Source organism: Chiloscyllium plagiosum, unplaced genomic scaffold (assembly GCF_037043375.1).
Source record: "Chiloscyllium plagiosum isolate Xiang-an unplaced genomic scaffold, Cpla_swu_hap1 HiC_scaffold_42, whole genome shotgun sequence".
Classification (NCBI taxonomy): domain Eukaryota; kingdom Metazoa; phylum Chordata; class Chondrichthyes; order Orectolobiformes; family Hemiscylliidae; genus Chiloscyllium; species Chiloscyllium plagiosum.
This window is the reverse complement of record NW_028270180.1, coordinates 101,539,443-101,555,908: the sequence shown is the minus strand read 5'-3', so window position 1 is coordinate 101,555,908 and position 16,466 is coordinate 101,539,443.

Genomic DNA, 16,466 nt, shown 5'->3' with positions numbered 1-16,466 from the left:
GCAAAACCTGATGGAGTAGTGGAGTGAAGGACTGCGTAGGGGAATTACATGTGCACATACCATTCAAGTTGGCAGGACATTAAACTTCAGTAAAAGTACAGTATTCCTGGCTTTATAAAGATTGAGGATAAATTATAATTTCAAGAGGTGCTACTGAAATTGCATCAAACACATTTTAGGCCACAACTATAGTACTCTATGACAGGATGGATGCAAACATATGGAATGATTGAGGAAGTGATTGACAAGAATGGATCTGGGGTGACAAAGTTTAGTTGTGGAGTCAGATTGAAAAAGTTAGAATTGCTTTGTTTGTAGACAAAGTGGCGAAGAGGATACCTGATGGCGTTCTTCAAGCTCATTGGTGGATTGCATGGAATAGATTGCATGAAATTCTTCCCGCTCATGACAGGGACAAGAATGAATGGGCACATATCTCAATTAATAGGCCAGTGAAGAAACAGTAAAACGAGTAAGGACTTTTTCACTCTGCAAGCAGTTAAGATACAATTGGATATGCTGTAGATGTATATTCAGCTGAAAATTTCAAGCGTATATTGAATGATTTATTTGATTAAATGTCATGGGTAAGGATGTGGTGCATATCAGAAAATCATTATTCAGGAAAGAGTTCAGTTAAGAGCTCGTACCAACGTGTTGGACAAAATGACATCCTCCTGTGTCATAAGAATTCTGAGTGGTTCAATGTAATGTGAGAGTCCTGCAACTGCAAAGGTTTGCGATTCTGTACGATAGATTCCTTCATTTCCAACCCCTATTAGACAATGTAGCCGTTCTTATCTCTGTAACTAATGCAAGCCATATGGACTTTCTTTCTCCGGAGTCTCCAGCCCATACAATCATCTCTATGCAATCTTTCTGAAGTGCTTGCCACAGTCACTTCCGTTGCAACCTCTCTGTTACATAGAAACCTCTAATCCTTTGCAATCCTCTCCAGATCATCCAATCACCATTGTTTCTAACTGCCTCCAGCGATGACAAATCTCATGTCTTCATTAACTCCACCGGCATTACAGTGTTCATTTAATCTGTAAAGTTATCTTCTACCACCCACAACTTTGCCCACCTTATTTACCTTCCTCTAGACGTTACAACATTTCCTGTTGAGTAACTAATCCCAAAGCCCAATCCTCCAATCCAGACAGCGATCCAATTCTGTAATTATTCCGTTCCACAAGACATCTCCCTGTATCTGGAAACTTCCAATTCTAAATCCCTCACGATCTTTGAAAACACCACAAGCCCTTCGTATATCCTGTAATCTCGATCAGATTTTTAAATCTTCCACGTATCTCTAATCATCATCATTCGTACCATCAAATCTGTAGTCTCTGAAACGTCCTTCAATGATTGTAACCCTCTTTCTCTACGTAAAATACTACAAAACAACGCCACCTTTTCATTAGAACCTCCTCTTCTCAACCCCCTGCAGCACCAATACAAGCTGGCTCGTTTGTTTTCTACTGGCTCTCGATCTCAAACTCCACCAAATGAAATCCCTCTTTCTACCTCTATTCTCTTCAAACACTCGATCACCAGCACTCTGTGGCCTCGTGTACATGCGAGAGTTGAAGTCTGTTATCTTCCGAATTGCATTATGGGACTCCATAACGGATGTAAAAAGCTCTAAATGCCGAAAGCTTTGAGGATTGTCCACTTCTAAATTTGATGTGTCTATTCTGCATCTGTGCCCAGATGTGTTTCTGAACTGGTACAGTTACAACAAAAATGAAGCCCTGCAGAAGGCAACTGAAAGCTATCTAGACTACTCTTTACCAATGGTCAACTCATCAGATAATCTGATTGGAATACCTTCTCACTTCCTCACAAATGAATAGTTTTGTCTTGAAAACAAAATGTGTTTCAGCATGTGTGAAATGCATCTGCAACAATGACCACAATCTATGTAGATGGGCAGTTCAGTTCACTTCTCACAGTGTGACTGCATGTACAGGCCGTGGTTGACTGACTCCCTTGTCCCCATCCCCATTGATTTTAGTTTCTGCTGCAGAAAGACACAGAACTAAGTAAAGTGACAATTTGTCCATATACCATTTTCGTCAGGTTTCATGGAGGGTATTTCTCAGCCATCATTTTACACCCAAAATATTTATCTGGCTAATCCAGCTCACTTTTCAATTCAAACAGAACCAAAAAAATATTCTTGCCTTTGTAATCACCCTCTCAGCTACTAGAACAATCCATTTCCCTGTAATATCCCCAGCCTTCACAAACCTTCCTATTTACGCAGCCGTCACCTTCACACGCAATATCCACCCTTGTCTCTGGCACTTGTTGCCATCCCTGAATTCTTTTTGTTTCTTGTTAAAAAGGAAAATGAATTGATCAGAAAAAAATAGTATGCAACAGGTCAGATGTAGCTATCTTTATGTTGATGTGTTTGTCGTGTGACCAAGACTGACAACTGGGTATTCAAGAATTTTCGGCATATATACCTGAATGATAAGTACACCAACACTACAAAGTAGCATTGCATATGAAGGATGGGATTAGTACTATTGTGATGCTAAATAATTTACACACTGCTTCTCCCTGCCCTCACCCCTCGTCCTTGCTAATAGATCTTTTTGCATATTGAAACTTTCAAAACTTTAGACAGTTGCTCATTGCAATCAGTGTCACTCAACACTGTCTGCAGCAGATTATGAAAAACAACACCCAACTTCTTGTTTTCTGTTTGTAATACACTTGTTCTGACTCCATGTAGACGATCTAAAATGAGATGCAGATCTGGGCACCATTTTAAAAGTTGTCTGAATTTTTTTTCCTACTTCTCATCGAGGTGTGAGCTCCAGACTCCTGCCACACTCTGGGTAAAATAACATGTTTCCTCACCACGTTTCTAGTATTGCAACCTATTAATTTGTACCTTCCCCATGGACAACTGAACACTCCATGAGAAACAAGATTTTCTTTCGATCTCGATCCAGGCCCTTGCCAACATGTGCACCGAAACCAAATATGATCTCAGCATCTCCAATCCAACCTTTTCTCAGAACTGCGCTTTTCATTTTCCCAGGGCAACAAATCTCCTCTGCACTATCTTCAATGCAGTTCAGTCCTTCGAGAAGATGTGGTGGCTGGAATTGCACGCAGTTACTCCAGGTGTATTCAGTTCCAGCAGAAGCTTCCAGCTTTTGTGATCTGCACTTTGCCTGATGGAGGACATGATGCCGTTCGCTGCTTTAACTATACTTTTAGTGTGTCCAGCTACTATGAGGGATCTGACCACATTGACTACTCTCTCATTTTGTTGTGTATTTCTCAGTTCTGTTGATTCCCCCAAAAGTCTTGCATTACATGTCTTTGGGTTGCTTGCTGCATTAAACGGGGCCCCATAGCTTCTGTCTTTTAACAGTCTGCCATGTTGTTTCTTGTCAAATGCAGGTAAGTAACATAAACTGTACTCGCTATTGACTCAAAAACACAACAGTCAGATTAAATACACACGGCTTTCCCTGAAGTAAATTCAGGCCAACACTCTTAGAATTTCCTGAAATCCCTTGTTCGATCATACCTCCGTTTCAACGGCCGGATATCCCAAAATAGCCTGACCATCTTGTTACAGGTGTCACTTTAAAAACATTTTGAAACCTTGCATTGTCAATCCGAAGCTGCTCTGGACAAGGCATAGGGTGTAAAATAGGAGACACACTTTTCGGGCAAGCAACCGAGGTTCTGGCTAGTGGCGTGATGTTGAGTGGGGTATGATCTTCCACCAGGTCTGGCAATAGATGCTATAACGCCAGATTCTGTTCAACTTGTTCTCAGGTTGACCACTAAGTCACTGAGGTGATAACCTTCTGGGTGAATACCGAGCTATTTATGAATGAGGTCACTGACCTCCTCTAATCCACCAGCGTAAGTATTACCATATGGAATTGGTGATATCGCTCTCATTTCATCTTTGCTCTGCACCCACCTCAGACCAAAGTTCATGTTTGTCCAGTCTAACTGTTAGATTCAACATCTTCTCTTGTTTCCTTTCTAAATTGCTCCCTGCATCTGATCCCAAGCCTGCCTGTCGTCTGTGCTGCCAACTCAATCGTCCAGTACACCTCATCATCTTTCCCCCAGCTGCTCCTGTACTAACAGCGGTGCCAAACATGTCTGTCATTCTTAATATCTCTCGATGATCTCTCGTTCTGAAGGAATCATCCACAACATAGTGGAAATAAACAAGATGGATAGTGAATTCACGACATTTAGCTCCTTACACCATAAAGCAAAATGATCCAGACTCTGACCTACATGGAGAATGATGGACGTTGTCGAAACTCCTGGACTGGTAACTGAGACTACCATTGGCTCACTATGCTGACAACTTTGCCATAAAATGGACAATTATATCAGGCTTTCTGGCTTTGTGTCCGTGCAAAATGGCAAGAAATTCCAGCAGTTATGTGAATCTTATGGCTTTGGCTGAGGGTAAATACGGATAAAGGCCAAATTAGGAAAGAAAACAATTCTGTCAACATTCAAGCCAGCTTAAAGTGAATGTGTACGAACACACAGTTTACAGCGAAGAGATGCAGTTCCTGAGCACAGAGTCCTTGAAACAGCATTGCACCGAGAGTTGTCAGTACACCCTGAGCAGCATCACTGAAGTTCATAAGCGTGCCGTCAGTGGGTCGGAGAAGTGCTGGGATGACGTGGTGAGGCTGAAAAGTGACAGATAGCAGCATTGCTGGTGATGGTGGAGTGCATGCAACTTCTGCCTGTGCTGCGTTCTCCGAGACGTTGGAGCGAGGGACGAGATAGATTCACCAGTTCCCAGCTCTGTCTTTCGTGTGACATTCTCAGTGTTGTCTTTCACCGCTGTGGCAGAAAGGATATGATGCTGCAAATTGATAAGAAGAGACGAACATTAATGTGACTGTTGATAATCATTCACGAGTTTACATGTTGCCACTCTTTTGTTTTTATCCAATCACAATGTCCTGTTCAGCACAGGAGTAGTCCCATTGTCGGAATAAGCCTGTGCCAACACATGATAGCTTTATAAATTTAAGAAGAAAACGTTTGTCTCTGCGTGGTTTATATCTCTCTATTCTCTTGCTATTTAGCTGTCTGGCACGAATTCACCTGGCGAACAAGCAGCACTACAAAAGCTTTTGATTTCAATTGAATCTGATGGTAATATCCTGGTGTCATGTCCCTTCTGACTTTCTTAAACAAAGTTACAACATTGGCTATTGTCCAGTTCTCTGCAACCTCACCTGTGACTGAATAGCATACAATGAGTTTGTCTACAGTCCCAGATATTGACACCCTCGCATTACTCAGTATTCAGGGAGTTAGGTAAAAACAATGACTACAGATACTGGAAACCAGATTCTGGATTAGTGGTGCTGGAAGAGCACTGCAGTTCAGGCAGCATCAGAGGAGCAGTACAATCGAAGTTTCGAGGAAAAGCCCTTCATCAGGAATAAAGACAGAGAGCCTAAAGGGTGGAGAGATAAGCTAAAGGAGGGTGGGGGTGTTCCCTGGTGTCTAGTCTACCTTCTTGCACATCAAAACACACACCATATCCTTCACATTTTCATATCAAAATGTTCAAAAATATCAACATATGTCTCTCCTGACACACCATCATCATTGTCCTGGAGCGGACCTGTCCTTTGGGAGAAAGTGAGAACTGCAGATGGTGGAGATAAGAGTGAAAAGTCTGGCACTGGAAAGGCATGGCAGGTCAGGCAGCATCTGAGGAGCAACAGAGTCAACGTTTCGGGCAAAAGCCCCTCATCAGCAATGTGGGGAGGTTGGAGGGAAGGGACTGCCAGAGAAAAAGGTGAAGGTGTGGTGCGACTAGAGGCAATGTAGGTGGGAAGGCGTTACATAGATGCAGGTGGGGTGACGGATGTAGGCTGGAGCAGAAGTGAAGTTGGTTGGTAGAAAGGAACATAGCCAGGTTGGCCAGTTCAGGAGTGCAGTGCCAAATGTGAGCGTTGAATCTTGGATGAGGGGAGTGGAGGTGAAATGAGGAATTTCATGAAATCAATATTGATGCTGTGTGGGTGGAGAGTTCCAAGACCGAAACTGAGGCGTTCTTCCATCAGCCTCGGAAGGATAGCATTCGGCAGTGGTGAAGGCCCATAACTTGGATGTGCTTGGCGGAGTTGGAGGGGGAGTTGAAATGATGAGCCACGGGACTGTAGGGTTGTCCGGTGTGTGTCCCAGAGATGTTCTCTGAAATGTTCCTTAAGTTGGCGGCCTGTCTCCCCAGTTTATAGGAGACCAAGTCCAGAAAATTTGAAAAAGTAGATGAGCTGTTTGGACGCGCAGGAAAATCTCTGCCGGATGTGGATTGTTCATTTGGTATTTGAATGGCCGTGACGGGGTAGATATGAGCGCAGATTTAACGCCACTTGCAGTGTAAAAGGAAGTTGCCGGGAGGATTTAGTAGGTTCGTGGATGGGATGGACCAAACGGTGGAGTGGCCCAGCTAATTTTCTCTGGTGGGGTGAAAGCATGGGGTGGGAAATAAACCACTGGTTATGGGGCCTGACTGTCGGTAGCGGAAATGACGAAGGATAATGCGTTTAGTCAGGAGGGTGGTGCGGTGGAAGGTGAGGACCAGGGCTTTTCTGTCCTTGTTCAGATTGGAAGCTTGGGTTTCAAAGAAGGAACTGTGACAAGTGAAAGAGATGTGCTGGAGTGCATTTTTGACTATGTGGAAGGATAAAATTGCGTTCCTCAACTAACGAGACTATATGGGATGTTCTGACCTGTAATTCGACCTGCTGGGAGCAGATGCAGAAGATCTGGTAGAATTGGGAACAAGGAATAGCGTTTAAACAGAAATGAGGTGCGCGAGGTGGTACAGTCTGATTCTCTGTGATCGTGGGTCGGTTTGCATGAGATGTCCGTGTTAAATCGATCGCCGGAAATGGAGATGGAGCGTTTAGGAAGGGGAGGGTTGTGTCCGAGATTTTCCAGGTGAACTTGAAATCAGGGTGAAAGGTGTTTGCAACGTTCACGTATTATTCAACTACCACTTGTACCACCACTACAAGCGCGAGGTAGTGCCAATACAATCTTTAATGTCACAGATGAAAATGTGCGGAAGAGTGTCGGTGCAGCTGCTGCTGATGAATTGCCCATGTACCCAAGAAAGAGGCATGCATAGCTAGGGCCCATGTGAAAGTTCATGGTGCCCCTTTGGTCTGAAGGAAGTGGGACGATTCAAAAAGAAATTGTTAAGTGTGAGGACCAGTTCACCAATTGAATGAGTGTGTTGTAGGAAGGATCCATGTTGGGTCAGTGGAAGAGGAAGAACCAGAAGGCATCAAGGTCTTCGTCATAGCGGATGGACGTGTACAGGGACTGGATGTCCATGGTAAGAAATGGGCAGTGTGGGCCGGTGAACGCAACGTCATGAAGGGCGTGGAGGGTGTAGGTAGTCTCCCGAATGCATGGAGATCCTGGACCAATTGGTACAGGCCAATTTCAAGCTAAGTGGAAATATTTTATTTGGTGAAGGAGCAGGTGGAGATGATAACCTGTCTGGGTCAGTCAGGTTTATGAAATTCGTGCACAGGTAGAACCAGGTGGTGCGGCGTACCTGAGGTATGAGGGCGGTGGCTTTGGTTATGAGATCCCCTGAGGTAATGACATTGGGGCGGGTAATAAACAAAGAGAAAAATCTAACGACTATTAAAGTGATTAACGTAATTAACGTAATTATCATGTGGGATTTAAATTTAATTGTCGATTGGTCGAACCAACTCTGTCAGAGTAGCCTTAAGGTAGGGTTCGTTGAGTGCATCCAGGATATTTTTTTCGAACACTATGTATTGGAACTGATGAGTGATAAAGCTAACTTAGATCTGGTCCCGTGTAATGAGACTGGAATAATTAATTGTTCCAGAGTTAACGATCCTCTTGGAAATAGTGATCACAGTATAGCTTAATTGAGAATACAAATAGAGTGAGTGATAATAAATCCAATAGCAGGGTCCTGTGCCTGAACATGGGGACGACAATAGAACGAGGGTGGGCTTCGCTAAAGTACACCGGAAACAGAGATTCCATGGTGGGATGGTTAGCGGGCAGTGGAGAGCTTTCAATTTTTTTTTCCAAGTCCTCAGCAAAACTATATTCCAATGAAAAGAAACGAATGTAAGAAAATGACTAATCTCCTGTGGATGTCAAAGGAAATAAGGCTATCAACTTGAAAGATAAGGCATACAAATTGGCCAAAAACAAAATGAAACTAGAAGATTGGGAAAACTTTAAAGCTCAACGAAAAGAGCAATAAAGAAAAGTAAGGTAGAACGTGAGAAAAATCTAGCACAGCATATAACGACAGATAGCAACAGTTTATTTACAACATAAAATGAAAATAAAAGTGGCCAAAGTAAATGTTGGTCCTTCAGAGGATGTCAAGGGGGTTATGGGAAATGGACGAGGCATTGAACAGGTATTTTGTGTCGGTCTTCACATTGACGACAGTAATAGTATGCAAGTAATTGACTAAAAGACGAAATTAGTTAAGGAAATGGAAACAATCATTATTATGGAACAGGTACTGTTATGTAAGTTAATGTAGTGGAAGATTGATAAGTCTCCTGGAACCGAAGGTATGTATCCCAGGGAATGAAAAGAGATGCCAGGAGAATCAGCAGGTGCACTGGCGGTAAATTTCCAAAATTGGCTGGACGCTGGGACAGCCCCAGTAGATTGGAAAACAACAAAAGTGACACTACTGTTTAAATCAAGGAATTTGATTCCTTGGTGGCACAGTGGTTAGCACTGCTGCCTCACAGCGCCAGAGACCCGGGTTCAATTCCCGCCTCAGGCGACTGACTGTGTGGAGTTTGCACGTTCTCCCCGTGTCTGCGTGGGTTTCCTCCGGGTGCTCCGGTTTCCTCCCACCATCCAAAGATGTGCAGGGTCAGGTGAATTGACCATACTAAATTGCCTGTAGTGTTAGGTAAGGGGTAAATGTAGGGGTATGGGTGGGTTTCGCTTCGGCGGGTCGGTGTGGACTTGTTGGGCCGAAGGGCCTGTTTCCACACTGTAATCTAATCTAATCTAATCTAAATAGCAGGGCATCTCTATAGAGCATTTGGTTTAGGAGGAGAGACTAAGCAGGGTGGGATTATGTTCATTGGAATTCATGAGCATAGCGGGGGAGGGTTGATCCCATTGAAACATCAAACATTTTGAGAAGAATAGATAAGATAGAAGGAGACAAGGAGTTCCACTTGTAGGTGAAGCTGGGACAAGAAGGCAGAACCTCAAGTTGGTGGGAGCAGATTTAGGACTGAGTTAAGAAGGAAATTCATCACACAGCGGATTCTTAATATCTTGAATTTCTTGCTCAGTGATGTAGTTGATGCTATTTCAGTAAATATTTTTAAACTTAAGTGCGTTTATTTTTAACAATAAAGAAATTAAGGGAAATGGCGAGAAAGTGAGTAAGTGGACCTGTGTCCACAAAAGGATCAGCCTTAATCTGATCGAGGGCAAGAGCAGGGTCCAAGGGTCCGATGGCCGTCCCCTCCTCCTGGTTTTTTCTTCAAATATGCTAATGAGGTTAAGGATGGTCTGAAAGATGATAGTTTGTTGAATGGAAGTGAGGCTCTAGTCTATGTTTCTTTTGGAGGAAGCGTCCGTGTGTTGAAAATACATTCAGCAGCATATAAGTCAATGTGCTAAACTGCCACTGCGTCGCCGTTGTCTGCTGATTTGATGGTGAGGTTGGACTTGGAGCAGAAGGTATGAAGGGCAATGTATTTTGTGGGTGGGACGTTTAAGTAGGTTTTGGGGGTGGACTGGTTGAGGCGGTCAATGTCGAGGTGGAAGTGGGGGATAATGGGATCGACCAGCACTGCGTGTCCAACTGGATGGAGTGTGCTGGAGGCGGGCAAAGCCGTACTCGGATAGTCAGTTGGAGTTCTGTTGGAAAAAATAAGCAGGGAGGTAAAGGCAGCATAAATTCGTTGATGTGGCAGTATAATTGGGTAAAGGTGAGCACTTAACAGAGGACTGATCGCTCATTCTGATAGGGAAGTTTGGAGAATGGGAAAGCACGTCCGGGCCGGGGTTAGAACCTGGTGTGGGGCAGGCTTTTGTGATGTGGAGTCAGATTGTCTTTGGAATGCGTGTGCTCATGGCATCATCGTTGACATCAGGAAATGAATTAATGCACATAATGGTAGTTGGAGGCAGAAGCGACGGTTTTTCAGGGGCCAAAGTGGCATTAAAAATGTCGTTTACAGTGTTTTCATCGATGGCTTTATAATCATTGGCGGTGTTCTGAGCCGTGATGTCAGCAGGTACTAAAGTTGCTGAGTCAGTGGCATCAAAGCAGGTTGACGTGAAGTATCGGATAGTCTTCGCGGTAAATACAGAGGTGGTTGCCTTAGTGGTGATCGTGGAGGCATTTATCTTGGCGGCAATCGCTGAGGCAGTGATGCTGGCAGCGATTGCGGAAGATGCAAAATCAGCATTGGGTGTAGCCTGTGTTGTGGCAGGGGCTGAAGAGGCATCGCTGTTTCCCACATTGTCACCGTAGCTATGAGGGCAGGAATATGTGGATAGAGCAGATAAATGCATGGCTGAAGATCTGGTGTATGGGAGAAGGATTCACATGTTTGGATCATTTGAATCTTTTTTAGGGTAGAAGTGACCTGTAAAAGAATGAATGATTTCACATAAATTGCAAGGGGACTCATATACTGGCCGGGAGATTTGCTTGAGCTGCTCGGGGGAATTTATGCTAGGAAGGTTGGGCGGGGGTGAGACCCAGGGAGATAGTGAGGAACGAGACCAATCTAAGACTGGTACAGTTGAGAACAGAAGCAAGTCAAAAAGTCAGGGAAGGCAGAGACGAGTTAGGACTAATAAATTAACCTGCATATCTTTCATTGCAAGAGGACTAACAGGGAAAGCAGATGAAGTCAGGACATGGTTAAAAACATGGGGCTGGGATATCATAGCAATTACAGAAACATGACTCAGGGATGGGCAGGTCTGCAGCTTGATGTTCAAGGATACAAATGCTACAAGAAGGATAGAAAGCGAGACAAAAGAGGAGGGGGTGGCGTTTTTGATAAGGTACAGCATTACAGCTGTACTGAGGGGGGATATTCCTGGAAATACATCCAGGGAAGTTATTTGGATAGAACTGATAAATAAGAAAGGGATGATCAACTTTATGGATTGTATTATAGACCCCTTATAGTCACAGCGAAATTGGGAAACAAGCTTGTAAGGAGATCTCAGCTATCTGTAAGAATAATAGGTTAGTTATGGTAGGCGATTTTAACTTTCCAAACATAGACTGGGACTGCCATCATAGCTTTAGGGTTTATATGGAGTGGGATTTGTTAAGTGTGTACAAGAAAAGTTTCTGATTCAGTATTTGTATTATTTGGATTTACCTACGAGGTATGAAAAACTTGACATACTCTTGGGAAATAAGACAGGGCAGGTGACTGAGGTGTCTGCGGAGGAGCACTTTGGGGCTAGCGACCATAATTCTAATGGTTTAAAATAGTGATGGAAAAGGATAGACCAGATCTAAAAGTTGAAGTTCTAAATTAGAGAAAGGCCAATTTTGACGACATTAGGCAAGAACTTTGCAAAGCTGATTGGGGGCAAATATTCACATGTAAGGGGACAGCTAGAAAATGGGAAGCCTTCAGAAATGAGATACTAGAATTCAGAGAAAGTACATCCCTGTAGGGGTGAAAGGAAATGCTGTTAGGTATGTTGAATGTTGGATGACTAAATAACTTGAGGGTTTGGTTGAGAAAAGAAGGAAGCATATGTCTGTTGTGGACAGGATCGACTGGGTGAATCCTTAGAAGAGTATAAAGGCAGTAAGAGAGCAAAAAAGGGAATAGCTTTGGCAAATACAATTAAGGAGAATCCAAAGGGTTTTAACAATTACATGAAGGACATAAGGGTAACTAGGGAGAGAATAGATCCCCTCAACGATCAGCAAAGCGTCCTTTGTGTGGAGCCACAGAAAATGCGGGAGATATTAAACGAGTATTTTGCATCAATATTTACTCTGGAAAATGGCATAGAAGATATAGAATGCAGGGAAGTGGATGCCGACACATTGTAAAATGTCCATATTACAGAGGAGAAAGTGCTGGATGTCTTGAAACACTTAAAGATGGACAAATGCCCAGGACATGATCGGGTGTCAGCTAGAACTCTGTGGGAAGTTAGACAAGTGATTGCTGGGCCGCTTGCTGAGATATTTGTATCATCAATAGTCACAGGTGAGATGCCGGAAGACATCTCACCGGAAGTTGGCTAACGTGGCGCCACTGTTTATTCAGGGTGGTAAGGAAAAGCCAGGGAACTATATACCAGTGAGCCTGTTGTCCGTGGTGGGCAAGTTTTAGGGAATCCTGAGGGATAGGATGTACATGTATTTGGAAAGGCAAGGACAGCTTAGGGATAGTCATGAGTGAGAAATCATGTCTCATAAACTTGATTGAGTTTATTGAGGAAGTAACAAAGAAGATTGATGAGATCTATATAGACTTCAGTAAAACATTCGACAAGATTAACGACGGGAGATTGGTTAGCAAGGTTAGATATCACGGAATACAGGGAGAACTAGCCACTTGGATACAGAACTGGCTCAAAGGTTGAAGACAGAGGGTGGTAGTGGAGGGTTGTTTTTCAGACTTGAGGTCTATGACTAGTGCAGTGTCACAAGGATTGGTGCGGGGTCCTCTACTTTTTGTCATGTCTATAAATGATTTGGATGCGACCATAAGAGGTATGGTTTGAAAGTTTGCAGATGACACCAACATTGGAGATGTGTTGGACAGCGAAGAAGGTTACTGAGATTACAACAGAATCTTGATCAGATAGGTCAATGGGCTGAGAAGTGGCGGATGGAATTTAATTCAGATAAATGCGAGGTGCTGCATTTTAGGAAAGCAAATCTTAGCAGGGCTTATACACTTAATGGTACGGTCCTACGGAGTTTTGCTGAACAAAGAGACCTTGGAGTGCAGGTTCATAGCTTCTTGAAAGTGGAGTCGTAGGCAGATAAGATAGTAAAGAAGGCATTTGGTATACTTCCCTTTATTGGTTAGTGTATTGAGTACAGGAGTTGGGAAGTCTTGTTGCGGCTGTACAAGTCATTGTTTAGGCCACTGCTGGAATATTGCGCGCAATTTTGGTCTCCTTCCTATCGGAAAAATGTTGTGAAACTTGAAAGGGTTCAGAAAAGATTTACAAGGATGTTACCAGGGTTGGAGGACTGAGTTATAAGGAGTAGCTGAACAGGCTGGGGTGTTTTCTCTGAAGCGTCGGAAGGTAAGGGTTGTCCTTAAAAAGGTTTACAATTGCAACAGTTAAAAAGTATTTGGATGGGTATATATGAATAGTAAGGGTTTACAGGGGTATGGGCCAGATGCTGGCAGGTAGTACTAGATTGGGGTGGGATATCTGGTCGCCATGGACAGGTTGGATCGAAGGTTTTGTTTCCTTGTTGTACACCTCCATGTCTCTATGACTCTGTGACGGCTGCGTGGCTATTGGCGTCCAAGAGATTTTGGAGGGCGGGAGAAAGTTATAGAATGAACGACGAATCCAGAGTTTAGAGGTAAGTACATGAAAGAATGGTGTACATATCTTCTTTGATGTCATATAAGCTGGAGAATAAGTGAATGTTTACTGAGTGGATTATTCTGAGGATTTGGAACAACAGAGGGCCTTTGCTATTCTGGGCGAGTGTGGCCCTGAGCGGGGGCAGGGCTCACTACAGGGAGAGTTTGGGGCATGGTTGTGAGCATGGAGCAGAGGATACGGAGGGAGAAATGTTCCTGGAGAATTTGAATTTGCTGTATGTCGTGATATTCTTTGGCAAGTGCATACTTCGATGTTTTGAATGTACTCTGCAGTCCATGTGCGATCAGTCCGTTGCGTTGGCAGGGACGAAAGAAGAAGATACCGTTGTGGGTGGTCTGCTTCAGTATATGTGTGCTGTGTTCAGGGCAGAGGAGACGACCTGGGGATGCAGTGAATGACAAACGTACTGAGTTCCTTGTGAATGGAGGAGGGGACTCTCTTCAAACTGGCCAACCTTGGAAGACGTTTTGCAGTAAGTTTATAATCAGCTCAATAAAAAGTGAGGACTTTAGATGCTGAAGATCTGAATTAAAAAGTTTTGTGTTGGTGAAGCACAGCCGGTCAGGCAGCATCCGAGGAGTAGGAAAGTCAACGTTTCGAGGATTAGCTATTCAACAGGAATATGGATGTCGGAGTAGTGGCGGGTGGGTGGGGGGGGGGGGGGGGGGGAAGAGGCTGAGAGATAAATGGGATGGGTGTGGAGGTGGGAGTTAGTTAGTGGGGTTGTTATAGGTAGAAGGTGTACGAGTAGCAGGTTAGAGTGGCGGGTGGAGCAGACAGTTGGGAAGGAAGATGAACAAGTAGAACAGTTTAATGGGCAGTGTCGAGGTGGAAGGTTCGCTCTGGGATCAGATGGGTGAGGGGATATCAGGAATCTGGTGAATGCAACATTGGAGGAACCTAAGGCTCAAGTTGAGGGATTATTCTTCCAGCCATTGAATGGCTAGAACTTGTTGTTGGAAAAGGTCCACAATTTGGATGTACTTGGCCGATTGGTTAGGAAGTGTTCGGCCACAGGGCAGTGTTATTGTTTGCTCCATGTATCCTGAAGACATTCTCCGAGATTCCGCAAGTTGGTATCCTGTCGACCAACGTTGATGAGACCGCAACAAAATCAATTTGCACAGTAGATGAGGTGTTTGAAAGTGCAGGAAAATCTCTGTAGGATGTAGAAGGATCCGTTGCAGACTTGGATGGAGGTCAGGATGGAGGTGTGAACGCAGGTTTTACACCCATTGTGTTGACATTGCAAGGTGGCTAGAGAACAGCGTGTGTTGGGAGGGGGCATCGACGTAATGAGGGATTTGTGGTGGATGTGTTTTCTGCAGAATGCTCAACTACGTAGGATGAAAACATATATCTGATTGGCGTGTCTGACTGTAGATGGTGGAGGAGGATGCGTTGCCTCCGTAGGTTGGTGGGTGGAAGGTGAGGACCAGGAGCGTTCTGATTTATTGTGAATGGAAGTGTGACGTTCAAGGACAGGGATGTGGGAAGGGGGCGGGGAGAATTCTCTGGAGGGATTTTAGACCATGTGCAATGGGAAATGGCGGTCTTCGATTAGGAGGTCATCTGCGATGTTTGATGTGAAACTGGTCCTCCTGGGAGAAGATGCAGTGGAGGCATACAATGAAGGGATTGCGTTTTTCCAATATAGGGTTGAGAGGAGTTATAATCCACGTAATCTGTGGGAGGCAGTTATTTTGAAGTACAATATATATCCATGTTAAAGTGAAAGCAAGAAATAGAACATAGAACATAGAACATAGAAGAATACAGCGCAGGACAGGCCCTTTGGCCCTCGATGTTGCGCCGATCCAAGCCCACCTAACCTACACTGGCCCACTATCCTCCATATGCCTATCCAATGCCCGGTTAAATGCCCATAAAGAGGGAGAGTCCACCACTGCTACTGGCAGGGCATTCCATGAACTCACGACTCGCTGAGTAAAGAATCTACCCCTAACATCTGTCCTATACCTACCAGCCCCTAATTTAAACGCTATGCCCCCTCGTAATAGCTGACTCCATCCGTGGAAAAAGGTTCTCACGGTCAACCCTATCTAAACCCCTAATCATCTTGTACACCTCCATCAAGTCACCCCTAAACCTTATTTTCTCCAATGAAAACAACCCCAAGTGCCTCAGCCTTTCCTCATACGATCTTCCTACCATACCAGGCAACATCCTGATAAACCTCCTCTGCACCCGGTTCCAGTGCCTCCACATCGTTCCTATAGTATGGCGAACAAAAATGCACACAATATTCCAGATGCGGCCGCACCAGAGTCTTATACAACTGCAACATGACCTCAGGACTCCAGAACTCAATTCCTCTCACAATAAAATCCAGTACGCCATATGCCTTCTTCATCGCACTACTTACCTTGGTGGCAACTTTCAAAGATCTGTGTACATGGACACCAAGATCCCTCTGTTCATCCACACTACCATGTATCCGACCATTAGCCCAGTACCCCATGTTTTTGTTATTCATACCAAAGTGAATCACCTAACACTTAACTACATTGAACTCCATTTGCCACCATGCTGCCCATCTCTGCAGCTTATCTATAGCCCGCTGTAACCTGCCACATCCTTCCTCACTGTCAACAACTCCTCTGACTTTCGTATCAGCCGCAAACTTGCTCACCCAACCTTCTAACCCCTCCTCCAGGTCATTCATAAAAATGACAAACAGCAATGGTCCCAAAACAGATCCTTGCGGAACACCACTAGTAACGGCACTCCAAGATGAACCTTTACCATCAACTACTACCCTCTGTCTTCTTCCAGCCAGCCAATTCCTAATC